Here is a 12,950-nt window from a genome sequence, read left to right as displayed (position 1 = left end):
AGAAAATGAGTAGGGCAAAGTGGCTGGAGATTTTAACTCTAGGGTTTGTTAATTCAAAGAGAGGGATTAAAAAGTCTGTTTGATAAGAAGGACAACCTGCCAAGCTCACCAGTCGGCAGGTCCTGCTAATGTTGAATGCCTGCCTCTTGGCAGGACTTGTTTCTAAACAAGTCCTTCAACAGCATTTTCATTGTGCATCATCTTGAGAAAGGCAGGACACAGAGAAAGCCTTGCTACTCTTTTCTGGAAAGAGTAACGGAAAGAATACTCCCAGCAAGTTTCACCCACCTGCTTCCCTCCCTGAGCTGTGTCCACTTGTCACACCTTTTGCATTTACCTACTTCCCACCAATGCCACAATTAGGTTGTATCTGCAGCGATTTAATCTAATGCCAGTGTGTTATAGACTTCAGCTCTTGAGTAATTTTATTATCTGGGGATCTGTTTACTCTAAACTTTTCAGTTTAACTCAATTGAGTCTTTCATCATAATAAAGTAACTGGGTTACTCTATACTTTCACATCAGAGATTTTTGGAAAAGTTTCATTCAATAAATAAGATCTGATAAGAAAAAATAGGATGAAAACTCGTTTTTGCAGAACATTTACATATTTTATATTATTCTCTCAGTTCTCCAAATTTCTAATATTTCAGTAATGAGTATGAGGGAGATATTTTTAGCTAAGTTATAAAACAAAGAAAATTATTTTTGAAGTACTAAATTACATATATATGTAATTCCAAGAATAATGCAGAATCCATCATTCAGAACAGGAGGAGAAGCCTCAGCAATAAATTCATTCCTTCAAGCAGTGATTTAAAAAGAAAGAGAAGAATAAAATTATATAATCAGATGAATTAAGACTATAATTTACTGCTGTGCTGTGATTTATCTCCTGCTGCTAGAGATTGTCTCATAAGTGAAGCCAGTATGGCTGAGCATTTAAATTCAAATTTTTTTAGACCTGACTAGTTTTTTTCCCTCAAAGTTGTATGTTTCTGCATATTTAAATTCTAGGTCATTAAAAAAAAACAACCTAGCCCTGAGAGCTTGTAAGGTTATTTGCGGTATATAACTAATTTTGTAAAAAGAGATATATAAGAATTGTAAAACCCCCAAATAAATAATTCTGCATCATAGTGTGGTAATGCTCTATTTAAAATAAACCACTTTCATGACAATTTTTCTGTGGAGTTCTGCTGTAGGAGCTAAGAGTCTTTCATAATAAGTAAGAGGAAATAACTAGGAAGTTATTAATGTTTTTTCTTGTGTTTATTCCATTAAATATTCAGGAAAAAATAAATTTCTTTTTTCTCTCTTTTCATGAACTGGCTTGTTTCTTCCAGAAGCACATTGAGATTTACTCTTCTATCTTGTCATTCTTCTGCTTTTTGACTTTTATAAACAATGTTTGTTGATTTTTGTTTTTAATATTAAAATCATACCATTTTTTGTTGGTAATATCAGTGTCCTGATAGATCTTTGATTAAAAAAAATTAAATATCAATTTTTGATACTTCCTAAAAGGAGCATTTCTTTCTTTTTCTGGTCTATGGAGAATTTTTTTCATGGAGCTTCTACTTCCTGTCAGAAAATAAAGAAGGTGAAGGTTTGTGTAGTTTCTGAAGGAAGCATTGATGCTGACAGAAACAGATATGTTTCTTTTTGAGGGAATCACAGCACGGGATTGTATCTTCCAGCTAAGAGTTTATGATTGAAAACAACTGGAGAGAGCCTTGCAAGGTCATCTTGAAGGATTTAATAGGGGGAGATCCAAGCATTTGTATTGAGGATCTGTTGATTCATTTTCTGGACAGAGGATAAATAACGGTGTTTTTCAACTCTCATGTATGAAGAGTCTTCTGAAACTCTAGCAGGAGTCTGAAAATGAGAAAAAAGTGTTAGTGCTGTTCAGAGAAAAAAATACTAATTCTCCAAGCTAGCAAGTTGTAAAGAGATGTCTGAAAAGGTGATCATTGCCCCAGAGGTGCCAGCAGACACACAGTGAGTGCATTTCACTGCCCATCCAGCCAGTTTTACTGAGAAATTGGGTATAACTACTCCTGCCAGGGGAGTTATGTCCCTTCTAGTAACTAGGCTAGCTTTTATCCACACTGATCTGAGCATCTCTATGTGGAACTGCTCACATCTGAACAGACATGGGTTTGGTTAGTAAAGACAGCTTCCTTGGATGCAGAAAGACATTTGAACTGTCTGGAGCTAAACCTGCACAGCATTAAACCCCACTGCCTCCTACTCCCTCTATATGTGTCTGTGGAAAATTTCCTTCTGGTAATGCATATTAATTTCTTTAAGCATCCAAATAAAAGGCCCAACGTGAATGACATAACAGTAAGCAGGCATGTGAAAAGCTTAGATGTTTACCTGTGCTTGTCCTTTCAGCCTAAGGGGCTGACTAACTCCATTCTGTTCAGACTTGGGGCTGTGAAGGGGAGAAGCCTTCAGTGGAGGGCACGGCAGGGCTCCTGGTTTGGGGCCCTTTGCAAAGAGTGTGGAAATGCTGTCACTGCAGTGGTTTTGACTTTGGTCATGTCCCCGCTGAGCAACAAGTCTTTTAGGAGAGAACTTCTCTGTAGGTTTTTAGATTTTTGCCCTTTCCCTCTGTTTTTCAAAGGAATATCAAGGAAATACTGTGTATATACTTTGGTAAAAACTGTTTTTTATTATTTAGTTCAGAACTTTCACTATTTTAATCATTCTTTTGAGAGTTTTAAAGTTCTAAAAGTTTCTTATGCCTTCTGATGTTTACATATTTCTACTAAATTTTCTCACACTGTTCTTGTAAATAATAATTGTTTTACATTCTTCTTTGTGGGTGGAGAGAATTAATAAGCTGTCAATTTAACCAGTGTAGTCGGAGAGGTGGCAATTACACTCCCCAATCCACTGTCGCTTTTGCTATACTATATCTAGTGTAGTCAGAAAATAAATTATCTTTTTTAGTTCTTTTTCTTCCCCCTTTTACATCTAGCATCCGTGTGTGAGTTATTTTGTGTTGTAGTGTAACAATACTTTGATTTCTCTTTCTTACAAAGATGTAAGTACATCCCAAGTAAGTAGATCCACTTGAGCTATGCAGTGTCAAGCCTCTGTCAAGCCACAGAGAAAAAGATTCGAAATAAAAGGGCCAACTTTTGGTCTTCATCTCTCTGATGCAAGTGCCAACCTTTTTCTCAGTCAAATTTTTTAATTAAGTGTTTAAAAAGAAGAATATGCTTTGAAGTTGTTGGATAAATCAAGAAGGATGGGGATTCAATGGGTTTTAAGCATAGGCTTTGAGTAAATCATTAGGGATTTTATGAGGGTAGTGTTAGTAGAGTGCAAACAGTGGATGGTGAATTTGAAAGAGGTTATACAAGGATATTTATATGCTGGATCTCTCTGGAAATGAGATTTTAAAAAATATATTGGAAATGAAATGATAAAATGTGAAAATCACAGCAAAGAATAAAGTATTTTAGTAAGATCACCATAGATAATTATATGGAAAAAAAATAAAATGTGTTAAAAGGCAGGTTACTTGTTATTTTAAGTCTAAAAGCAAATCAACACTTAACTTTTAGCAATGGAAATTCATTCTCCTGTCTGAATTTATGGTGTCCCTAGGGTAGTGCTGTTTTCTTATTGAAATGCTAGAAGTTTCTATAATATTCTGTTCAACAGCTTGAATAAAGAATTTTAGAAATAATTAAATTTTTGTTTGATTTTTCAAGGAGCAATAGGTAGATAGATGACTCTAGTGCATTCTGCTTTCTTTAAAAAAAAAAATTACCATGTAAGTATTTTTGCCACCAAAGCTACAAAGATTTTAAGATATTGTTTCTTATTTTGTTGACCTTCATGATGTTTCTGACCCTCAAATACTTATAGTGCTTATTGACATAATGACATTTAAGTTCTCTTGTCTGCAGGGACTTTGGTGAAACAGAGTAGTTTTAGTGGTAAATCTTTAATAAATTCCTTCTTTCCATAATAGTAGAGATAATTTGGAGATTAATGGGAGAGAGCTCTGCTTTTTGCTGTTTATCACAGACAATTTTGGTGCCTTCAAAACAAACCTCACTACCATGATATGGTAGGCATGTCATAGCTAGAAGTATTGCACCATCCAGCTTCCCTGAAGAAAAATATGGGCTAGGTTGTGTTTGACCAATTTATGCCACTATTCTGTTATGGTTTGCTGTTCTTTGATAATCCCAGAAGTTGTAGGAAACTACGCAAAATGAAATGTACAGCATAATTGATAAACTTAACACTATTATTACATTTATTTATATGACGGCTCTGCTAGGTTCTGTTATGCCATAGCAAAGACCAGATTCAAGGGATTATTAAAGCTTTGCACTGCCTCCCTCTCTACAATGCAGGGCACTGTATCACTATGCTGATGTGGGAAAACTCTCTTAGGTGCCAAATACTTTCCCATATACCAAATTAAACAGGCTTGTACAACTAGTGTTTTATTTCCTAGAAGGAAAAAGTAAATTAAATAATATTGTTTCTGAACTTTCAAAGGAAAAAGTGAATCCTCCGCTAAGGAATATGCAAAAGTTCTGCCCCATCCTCCTCCCTAGTGGGGTGGCTGCTGCCTTGCTGAGCAAGCATCTTGCTGCTCTGCAGCCCTGGGCTTGGGAGAGTCCAGCTTTTGCTTTTTAAAACTAGTCCAAGCTAGTAATCTCAGCCTACCTTTAGTCAGTGGTGAAACTGACAACTGGCATCTCCAGAGAATGAGTTAGCTGGCCATTTTTTGAAGTATTTTTTCTCCTGACTTGGCTATTTTTCTCCATTAACTTAATTATTTGGTTGTGTCTTGATTACATCTGCTATCCATTACTGACCTTTTTCTTTAATTTTATTAAATCACAACTGAGTAAAATGTTTTGAAAGAATTTCTGGGAACATCAGTATTTTGTAAAAATGAAGAAGATAAGTTTTGTGTAGACTCATTTATTTATAGTCAGAAACAGTTTTGCCAAATCTAAAAGCAGCTTTACTTCTTGCTGCTTTTAAAGTGTGCTTATGACATTCAAAGTATGTTAAAGGAGATAATGAACTATCTGGTCTCCTAATCTTATGGTACAAAAAAACTAGTCAGAAATGAAAAGGATATAACTTTAACAGTTGGAGACATGAGAAATCCAGTCATTTGTATTCAGATTTCTTTATGCAACCAAAAGAAAATGGCCATGTTTCTTAGACTTGGTTTGAAATGCTACAAAATCCAAATGTTTTGTAAACTCTGTGAACTGATAGCAGCCTATTTTTACTGATTAATATAAACCATCGATCACATTTCTGAATTAGTTATTCATTTTATGCCATGTAAAATAATTATAGCAGAAGCTGTTCCTAAAAATATTTTTACTGTTGTTGTAAGACTATGTAAGGCTTTTTTCAGCATCTTGAAATTACTTTGGGAGGATATTAGGCATGACTTAAGAGATCTAAAGCATGATGACTTGTGCTATGCAAATGTGAAATTTATATGATGAGAATACTTTGAAGAACCTTAGTAAGAGGAGTTTTTTATCAGTAAAATGGTAATTCTTGCATGTTAATAATTCTTTCCTACACATTGTGAAGCTGTGTCGGGGCAGTTTAGGTTGGATATTAGGAAGCAATTCTTCACCCAGAGGAATGGGCACTGGAACAGTGCCAAGCCTGACAGAGTTCAAGAAGCATTTAAATAAGTCCTGTGCAGGGCCAGGGATTTGAACTTGATGATCCTTGTGGGTCCCTTCCAGCTCAGCATATTCTGCGATTTGTGAGCAGTTCTCAGGGCACTTAATTGTTTCTCTCATTCTTCTGGAGGTGTAGTAGCGATAGCTGGCAACTTGGTATCTTGTCATCCCACTGAAGCAAACTTTTAAAAAAAATGTGTGCTTGGTAGTAGAATGGAATTAATGCTTTGGTCTGCTGAAAAATAAGTGCTCAGAAGCACTAATTATGCAGAGTGCATAATTATACAGTGTAAAATTATGCATTAAACACTGCATGTCTCTAGATGTTTATTCTGTTGACTTTATTTTTATTACACAGAGGCAAATTCAAGATTAATTCCTTCAAAATATCAAATATCTAACAAAATAATTTTTAATCATTGCTGAAGTATGACTAAGATTCAGATGTATCATAATCCATTTGGTGAATATGCAGTGTAATTCAGTATTCAATATTTCTGCCACTTTGTACAGTGACCTCTGTGTAAATAAATGGCAGTCTTGTCTGTGGAGGTTGATATGCACTTTTGCAGCACTGTATATGCTTTTGCACACCTATTGTTTGAAATACTTTTTCCAGAACAAAACTGGAAAAAGAGGCATCTAACAAACCTTTCCCCTAGAAAGGTTAGAAACCTATATTTGTTCAATTTTCTTAGCATGCTTTGTCCTGATTGGATTGTGCAAGTGGTTCTTACCGACTCCAGGGTGCCAGAGTGACAAAACAATATACCTAGACTTAATCTTTTTTCTTATTATGGAACGGTTATAGCTATTGTACAGTTAAGGTTGAAGTTTACTTCCATTACAAGCCTGATCTACAACTCCCATCAACCACTTATCCCCAAAACAAGCCATTACCTGTGCAATTTCACATCATATCTCATGCAGAGTTGTATATTTCTATGAAGGCTAAAGAAAGAATACAGAAAATGTCTCTTAAAGTTGCAAAGCTTGATTCTCTGCTGCCATGAACTAGTTTGAGTCATCATAAACAATGAATGTGTCATACAATGTGTATGTGTATATTTTATTAAAATGATTACTACCCCTGCCTATTGTCAGCATCCCTAATAAGTCCTGTCATAGGGCCCCATTTTCACTTTCTTATAGCTTTGATAGGTGTTTACTGTCTTGAGATTTTATTTCAGCTTGATGTTTGTGTTTATGCATGATGGTATGTGTAAAATATCAGCCAGCTCAATGTAGTTATTGAGAAGCAAGACAATTGCACAACAGATCACTCCTTTCTTTCTGTAAATATTGTGTTGTAGCTTATGAAATGAAATATAAAAAACCTAAAAAATTCTGAAATGAGATGTCAGTTACTGGATTAGCAGAGGACAAAAAAATTCTGGATAACACCCTGCCAGTTGGCACTGGCAGAAAATCAACATTATATTCCAATTGGTGAAGCTGGTGGCACATTTAAAAAGTCCCAGATACATACCTGAAATTAAACTAGCTTCAATAAATATCCAAATTATTCAATACTTTTTAGTAGTTTTCTGTTTAATCTCACAGTTTTGTGGTCTGATAATAAATTGCAGAAAAGTATATGTGCTACTCCCTCTCTCCCTATAGTATGCACTAGCATTGCTAAACTGCACTTTTCTATTATTTGATTATTATTTTAATTTATTAAGAACCAGTTGTGCTAATTTAAAAATATAGTTAAATGTAAAAAAAAGGTCATTGAAATTCTTGCATTTTCTTATCAAATAATTTGCTTTTGAATAATAATCAAGAGTTATATCTTGAACTAAAAAATTCAATATCCATGTTAATTAGCTTTGCTTTTTTATAATGACAGGATCTAAATATAGAAGGGACAGAAACATTTTAATTCTTGTCACATTTAAAAAGGAATATGTAAAAAGTGTTAGCCCTGTTCAGTTGATCCTAGGTGTGTTACAACATTTTTTACTTCCTTTTGTAACTCATTAGACAGGCCCTACTGGCATTTGAGAGGTGGTTTTTTTTGTATAGGAGGTTCATCACGTAACTGACAATTTTTCCCTGGAATAACCTTCTTTTATTTCACTAAGATATATCTGTAGAACAGGCTATCAGTTGTGACAAATTGATGTTTTCTTCTGAAGCTCACCAACTTCCTTTGGATTAGGTGTATGAGAACAGTAAATCTCATTTTCAGTCCTGCCTTAAACTCAGTGCCAAAGAGCTTTTGCACTTAACCCTCTGTGTCACCTATCTTCTCATGAACAACTTTTCTAAAGTGAACATATGAATAAAATTCTCAATTTTGTTCTTTAAAATTTATTCTACGTTGAATTATCAGAGATACCAACTTTTAAGTATTTAAGAAAAATGAAATATCTATAATAATAATATTTTAGTAGCACATGTAGTTATTTTGCACAAAAGACTGAAATAAATTGCATGTTATCTTGTAGCACTAATGAAAACAAATAGCAGAAGCTACGTCTTCTGTTGTGCTTGGCATAGATATGTCATGAAAATTATCTAAAACAATACACATCAAATATGGCTTTTTATACAACTCAATATATGGTTATGCTTCAGAAATCTAATTACTAAGATTGATTATAATCACCATTTATTGTATATCTTAGGATAGCTCTACAATGGCCAGTACTTGAATTTTGGTTGGCCATATTAATTATTAAGTAGACTCCTTACTGATTCCTTTGCACAGTTCTATTTTAAAATTGATGGTGTGAAAGGATATGATCTTATCTGAACTGAGATAAATTTGAGGGTCATAGCTTTTTTTAAAACCATAAGGTGTAACAGACTGTGATCTTCTTGGGATGAGAACTCTTTCAAATAAATGTCAAACTGTAGTTCCTTGCCTGGAAAATTAAGAGGCTTGACTTTTTCTTCATTAACTTTACTATTCATGTGCATTAGAGTGGTGTGGAATTTCTTTAATTATTTTTAAAAATCTTAAGTCTTTACATTTATTTAACTAAGTTATATCTTAATAAATGTTTTACCATGAAAATTTCTTATTCCATTATCAATCTGAACTGCAAGGATATAATAAAAGATTTGTGGGAGTATGGATCTTGATTTCTTTCAATGCATTCAGAGATTAATGTGTCTTTCTCAAGTTTTAAACATTTAAATGAATTCAGTATTTTCTTATAAATTGTAATTTTGGATAATTTACTGTCCTGCATTTCCATTGCTATTTGTAGCAGATAGTCCAAGTGAAGCAGATTGGTGTATGACATGGACGTGTAAACATCCAACAATAGCCTTAATTTATCTGACAGCATCTTCAGATAATCTATACATTTCCTTTCACAATATGCAGAATTTAATGGTAGGGCCAGAAAGCCTCTTCGGCAAAGGATTAATTTGCAACATTGGAACAAAAACCCCACTCTGTGTGTGTGTGTGTGTGTGTGTGTGTGAAGGCTACGCAGCTCTTTTGTTAACTGGGAAATTTTTACTGCAGTGTCTGTCTGCAGCAGTATACTTGCAGATGCATTCTGCAGTGAAGGTGCAGCCCCCTCCTTAGAGTGCAGATCTGAAGGATTTGAAGGATTTTTTCAGACTCTCGAGGAGGTGATGAAGAGAAGTTATTAAAATGTCTTTCTAAAACAGAACTCAGGGTGTTTGTTTATTTTTCACTGCTTGGGAGATCTCTCATGGTTTTTGGTAGGACATTTTATTAAAGGGAGGCTGAAAAAGAAGGGGCTGATGTAGAGCCATTAGAGAACGACATAAATTCAGCTGGTTTGCTCTTTGGCCAGGGAGAACATATAGTGACTTTCTATTCTGGTCTTTTATGTGAAAAACTGAACATTTTCCAGTGGGATTTGGGTCAAGATTTGTGTTTGTAATGCTTGAGGTTTTGACTTTTTTGGTATTTAGACAAGAATATTTCAGTAGTGTTTTGGAAGGGAAAAATACAAACAAGGCTGTAATTGATTTTGTTCAAGAGAAAGCTGTAGTAGTAACTGGCTTGAGAGCAATCCAAATGAATAATCTTGATGGGTCTACACAGGAAACCAGTTTAAAGGGCAAAGTATAAATTAAAGGATGTTCTTTTACATTTAAGGTTTTTTCCCCATATCTATAAAGCTAGAAACAACATATGAACTGACCTAATTTTAAATGATTCTTAAGCTCCTGAAGGCATAAAATAGAGAGAATATATGTATAGATATATAGATAGGCATATATACATAGGTATATATTTATATAGATGTTTGAAAATCTGTGAATATGGATTCATGTTAGCATCTCAGTTTTTATTTAGGTATATAAATCACAACTTTTTCTATGATTCTGTTTTGCTACAGCATAAAAGTGTTTCATACATATATAACAAGAAGTACTTTTAAAATATTTCATTCAGCAGAGTTCAGCTACTCAGTGCCAGAGGAGATTGGTCCCAAAATGTGATCCCAGAATAATGAGTGCTAGTTTTAGTTGCCCTTTTTCTGCTTTTTGTCTTTTTTCTTATGTAAAAAAAGAAATGTTAATGCTGACTTTTCCACACTTAAAAATAAAAGATGATTTCTATTAGTCAGTTTCATAATACTATGTACAAGGATGCACTAGAGATTGCTGCTTGATCCATCTCTGAGACTGTCACACTAATGGAACATGCAAGTGCTCTGAGGAAGAGGTGCCAGCATAGGGCCACAAATGGGTTGAAAAGATCCCCTCCAAAGATCTCCCAATCTTTTGGTCCTCAAATGTTTTTGTATGACAAAAACAGTGACAAGAGAAACTCCCCAGCTGGGACAAGTCAACTGACAGCAATATACAGAGCCATAGTAACAAATTATGAGGACTGCAAAGAACACAATTAGAATTTTTGTAATATATTTAGTTAAAGTACTTGGAATAGCATTATGCTGGAAACAGTTTATAAAATGATCTTGTATGACTTAGAAAAGATAACATCAGGGATGAGATTACTGCTGAAGCATAGTTACCTAGTAATATTATTTTAATGAAATTTTCCCAAATCCATGTCTTCTGTGCTGCTTAATATGAGTTTTAAATGGATGGCTGTCAAAATGAAGTATTTGGAAAAAAAAATATCCAGGGTAGTGCAACTTTTTTGGGTTTTTTTTCCTTTCTTTTCCTGTTGTTTGAAAATATTTGGGTGGTATTAATCTGAAAAAAAAAAGTGTGGAAATTGCCTTCTTTGTGATAAAATTCTAAGTGAAGTAAGAGATTTTCAGATCTGAGCTTCATATCTAAAACCAGGGATTTTTTAGTCTTCATTTGTTGTGTCTACATTCTGTTAAAAATATGTATATCATGCTTCAAACTGATCAAGGAAAAGCCATTTGTTGTTAAAAATATATTTCTCTATTCACAATATAAAGGTAATGTGATAACAGTAGTCTCACATTCACAAGCCCACGAAGATACCACTGAAATTCACTTGTTTTCTCTAGGGCTTCTTCATCCTCCCTTTTAAAAGGGTATCAATTTATGCTAATATGTATCCTATCCTATCTATCTTAATGTCTTCCAGGACATTATCCTAATAAATATCCCCTAAATATTCAAAGGAGTTATTTGTATATAAAAGCCATTTATTTATATGTAAATTTTGATTAACTGGCTTGAGAATGCTCATACTTTTCCAAGCAGTATGAAAAGTTGTGGAGCAGAATTGCAAAGTGCAGCTCCTGCGAGCGCAGTGGCGCCATGGCAGGCGCTGAACCGCGGCGTGCGAGGGAGGAAAGCTGGTGCTGGCACGAGGTGCCTTGCCTGCTGCTACCATGATCCTGCAGAAGTTTGCTTTTGACACGACCTAAGAACCAGGGAGGAACAAACTGGAAGCTGGAAAGGCTGTTAGTCAATTCTGAGCTCTTACATGAAAACCCCTGCCAGCGGCACACAAGTGTCTGTTGCCACGGCTGAGGTTTGAAAATGCAATTTACCTGAAGTGCAATCTGCAGTTATTATTTATATTGATAAGTAAAAGGGCCTTACTGCATAGCTGTGACATATTCAATTTGGTATGACATTCTAGTTCTTGAATTATTTCAATATTTTAACATTTCTTTTTTTAAAAAAATTAAGTAGTAATAGTATTTTAAAATACTATACACAGACTATAAAGAGAAAGAACAACTTGATTTTTTTTTATAAGTCATACAAACTATTCAATGTTCCCTGCCTTTGATTGGATATCTGTGGCTCCTTGAGCTTATCAAAGCAGAAGGTTTTTAACAAATAAGTAAAGAAGTGGTGCCTAATTTGTACTATGAAAGACTTGGGAATGCTTGCATGAGGTATTTTCTTGATTATCCAGGGCTACTGAAAATATAGAATATGTTGGAAGATGTGGGTTTTAACTAAAATTTAGGAACAATTGTTTTTAATCAAAAGGAAATACTTTGATTTTTAATGTTTTAAACTTAAGAAGGTTTTTGAAGCTAAATAATCTTAAAAATTACATTTTTAAGCAGATATTTGTTGAAAATATTTGATTAATTCAAGATGAATTATTGGTTGGGTTTTTGCTTATTGAGTTCTCTGCAAAAAAAACCCATACAATATTCCTGTGAAGTTTCGCAGAGCTGTAGCTCTGCTACAGCACATTTTTTATCCTGTGTACAGCACATATAGCTGTCACATTCCAAAGCTCATGGTAAGGACAGACTCAGTCTAAATAAAATGATGAGGTTTTATAGCTGCCATTAATTTTTGTGAACTCTTTTTGCAGTTGAATGGCCAAATATTTATTTCTGTATCGACACGTGCAGACAATCTTAACAAGCTGTCCAGTACAGGTTGTGTGAAAATGTGTTGTTCAGTCTAGGCTGTGTTATTGCCTTGGTTTATACAACTCCCCAGGGTCCTTAAGGTGGGAGAATAGATTGTTTAGTAACACACTCGCAGGATTTGAAGTGTTTCACCTCTAGGACACTGATTTATGTCCCAGGCTAGGTTGGCACTATCTGAGTGTAGTTGTCACCTCAGAACTTTTGTTTGGCCTATGTGAAATGAAAAGCTTAAATTCATAGTGGACAGATCCAGATCACAAAATTACCCTCTTGTTTTGTACTAATTATGGCCTTCCACGTTTCAATAAAGAGACAAGGATTCAGTAGACATTAGAACTTCCCTCATATCCCCGGTGAGCAATCTTTGTTAAGGCACTTTGTCAGGTTATCCTTGACAGTCAGGTGCTTCTGTCACCATGCCAAATACCCATTTAATCAGTAATGAAAAGACCTTCAGGAA

At 34.5% G+C, this 12,950-nt stretch overlaps 1 protein-coding gene across 8 annotated transcripts in view; it reads left to right on the top strand.

Annotated features, from left to right (window-relative positions):
- The window catches only part of TAFA2 (TAFA chemokine like family member 2), a 180,232-nt gene that overhangs the window by 77,881 nt on the left and 89,401 nt on the right, over positions 1–12,950 (top strand). The window lies entirely within an intron of this gene.

The sequence above is a fragment of the Lonchura striata genome, chromosome 5 (assembly GCF_046129695.1).
Source record: "Lonchura striata isolate bLonStr1 chromosome 5, bLonStr1.mat, whole genome shotgun sequence".
Taxonomy (NCBI): Eukaryota; Metazoa; Chordata; class Aves; order Passeriformes; family Estrildidae; genus Lonchura; species Lonchura striata.
Note: the sequence above shows the minus strand (reverse complement) of the source record. Positions and strands in the feature narration are given on the sequence as shown.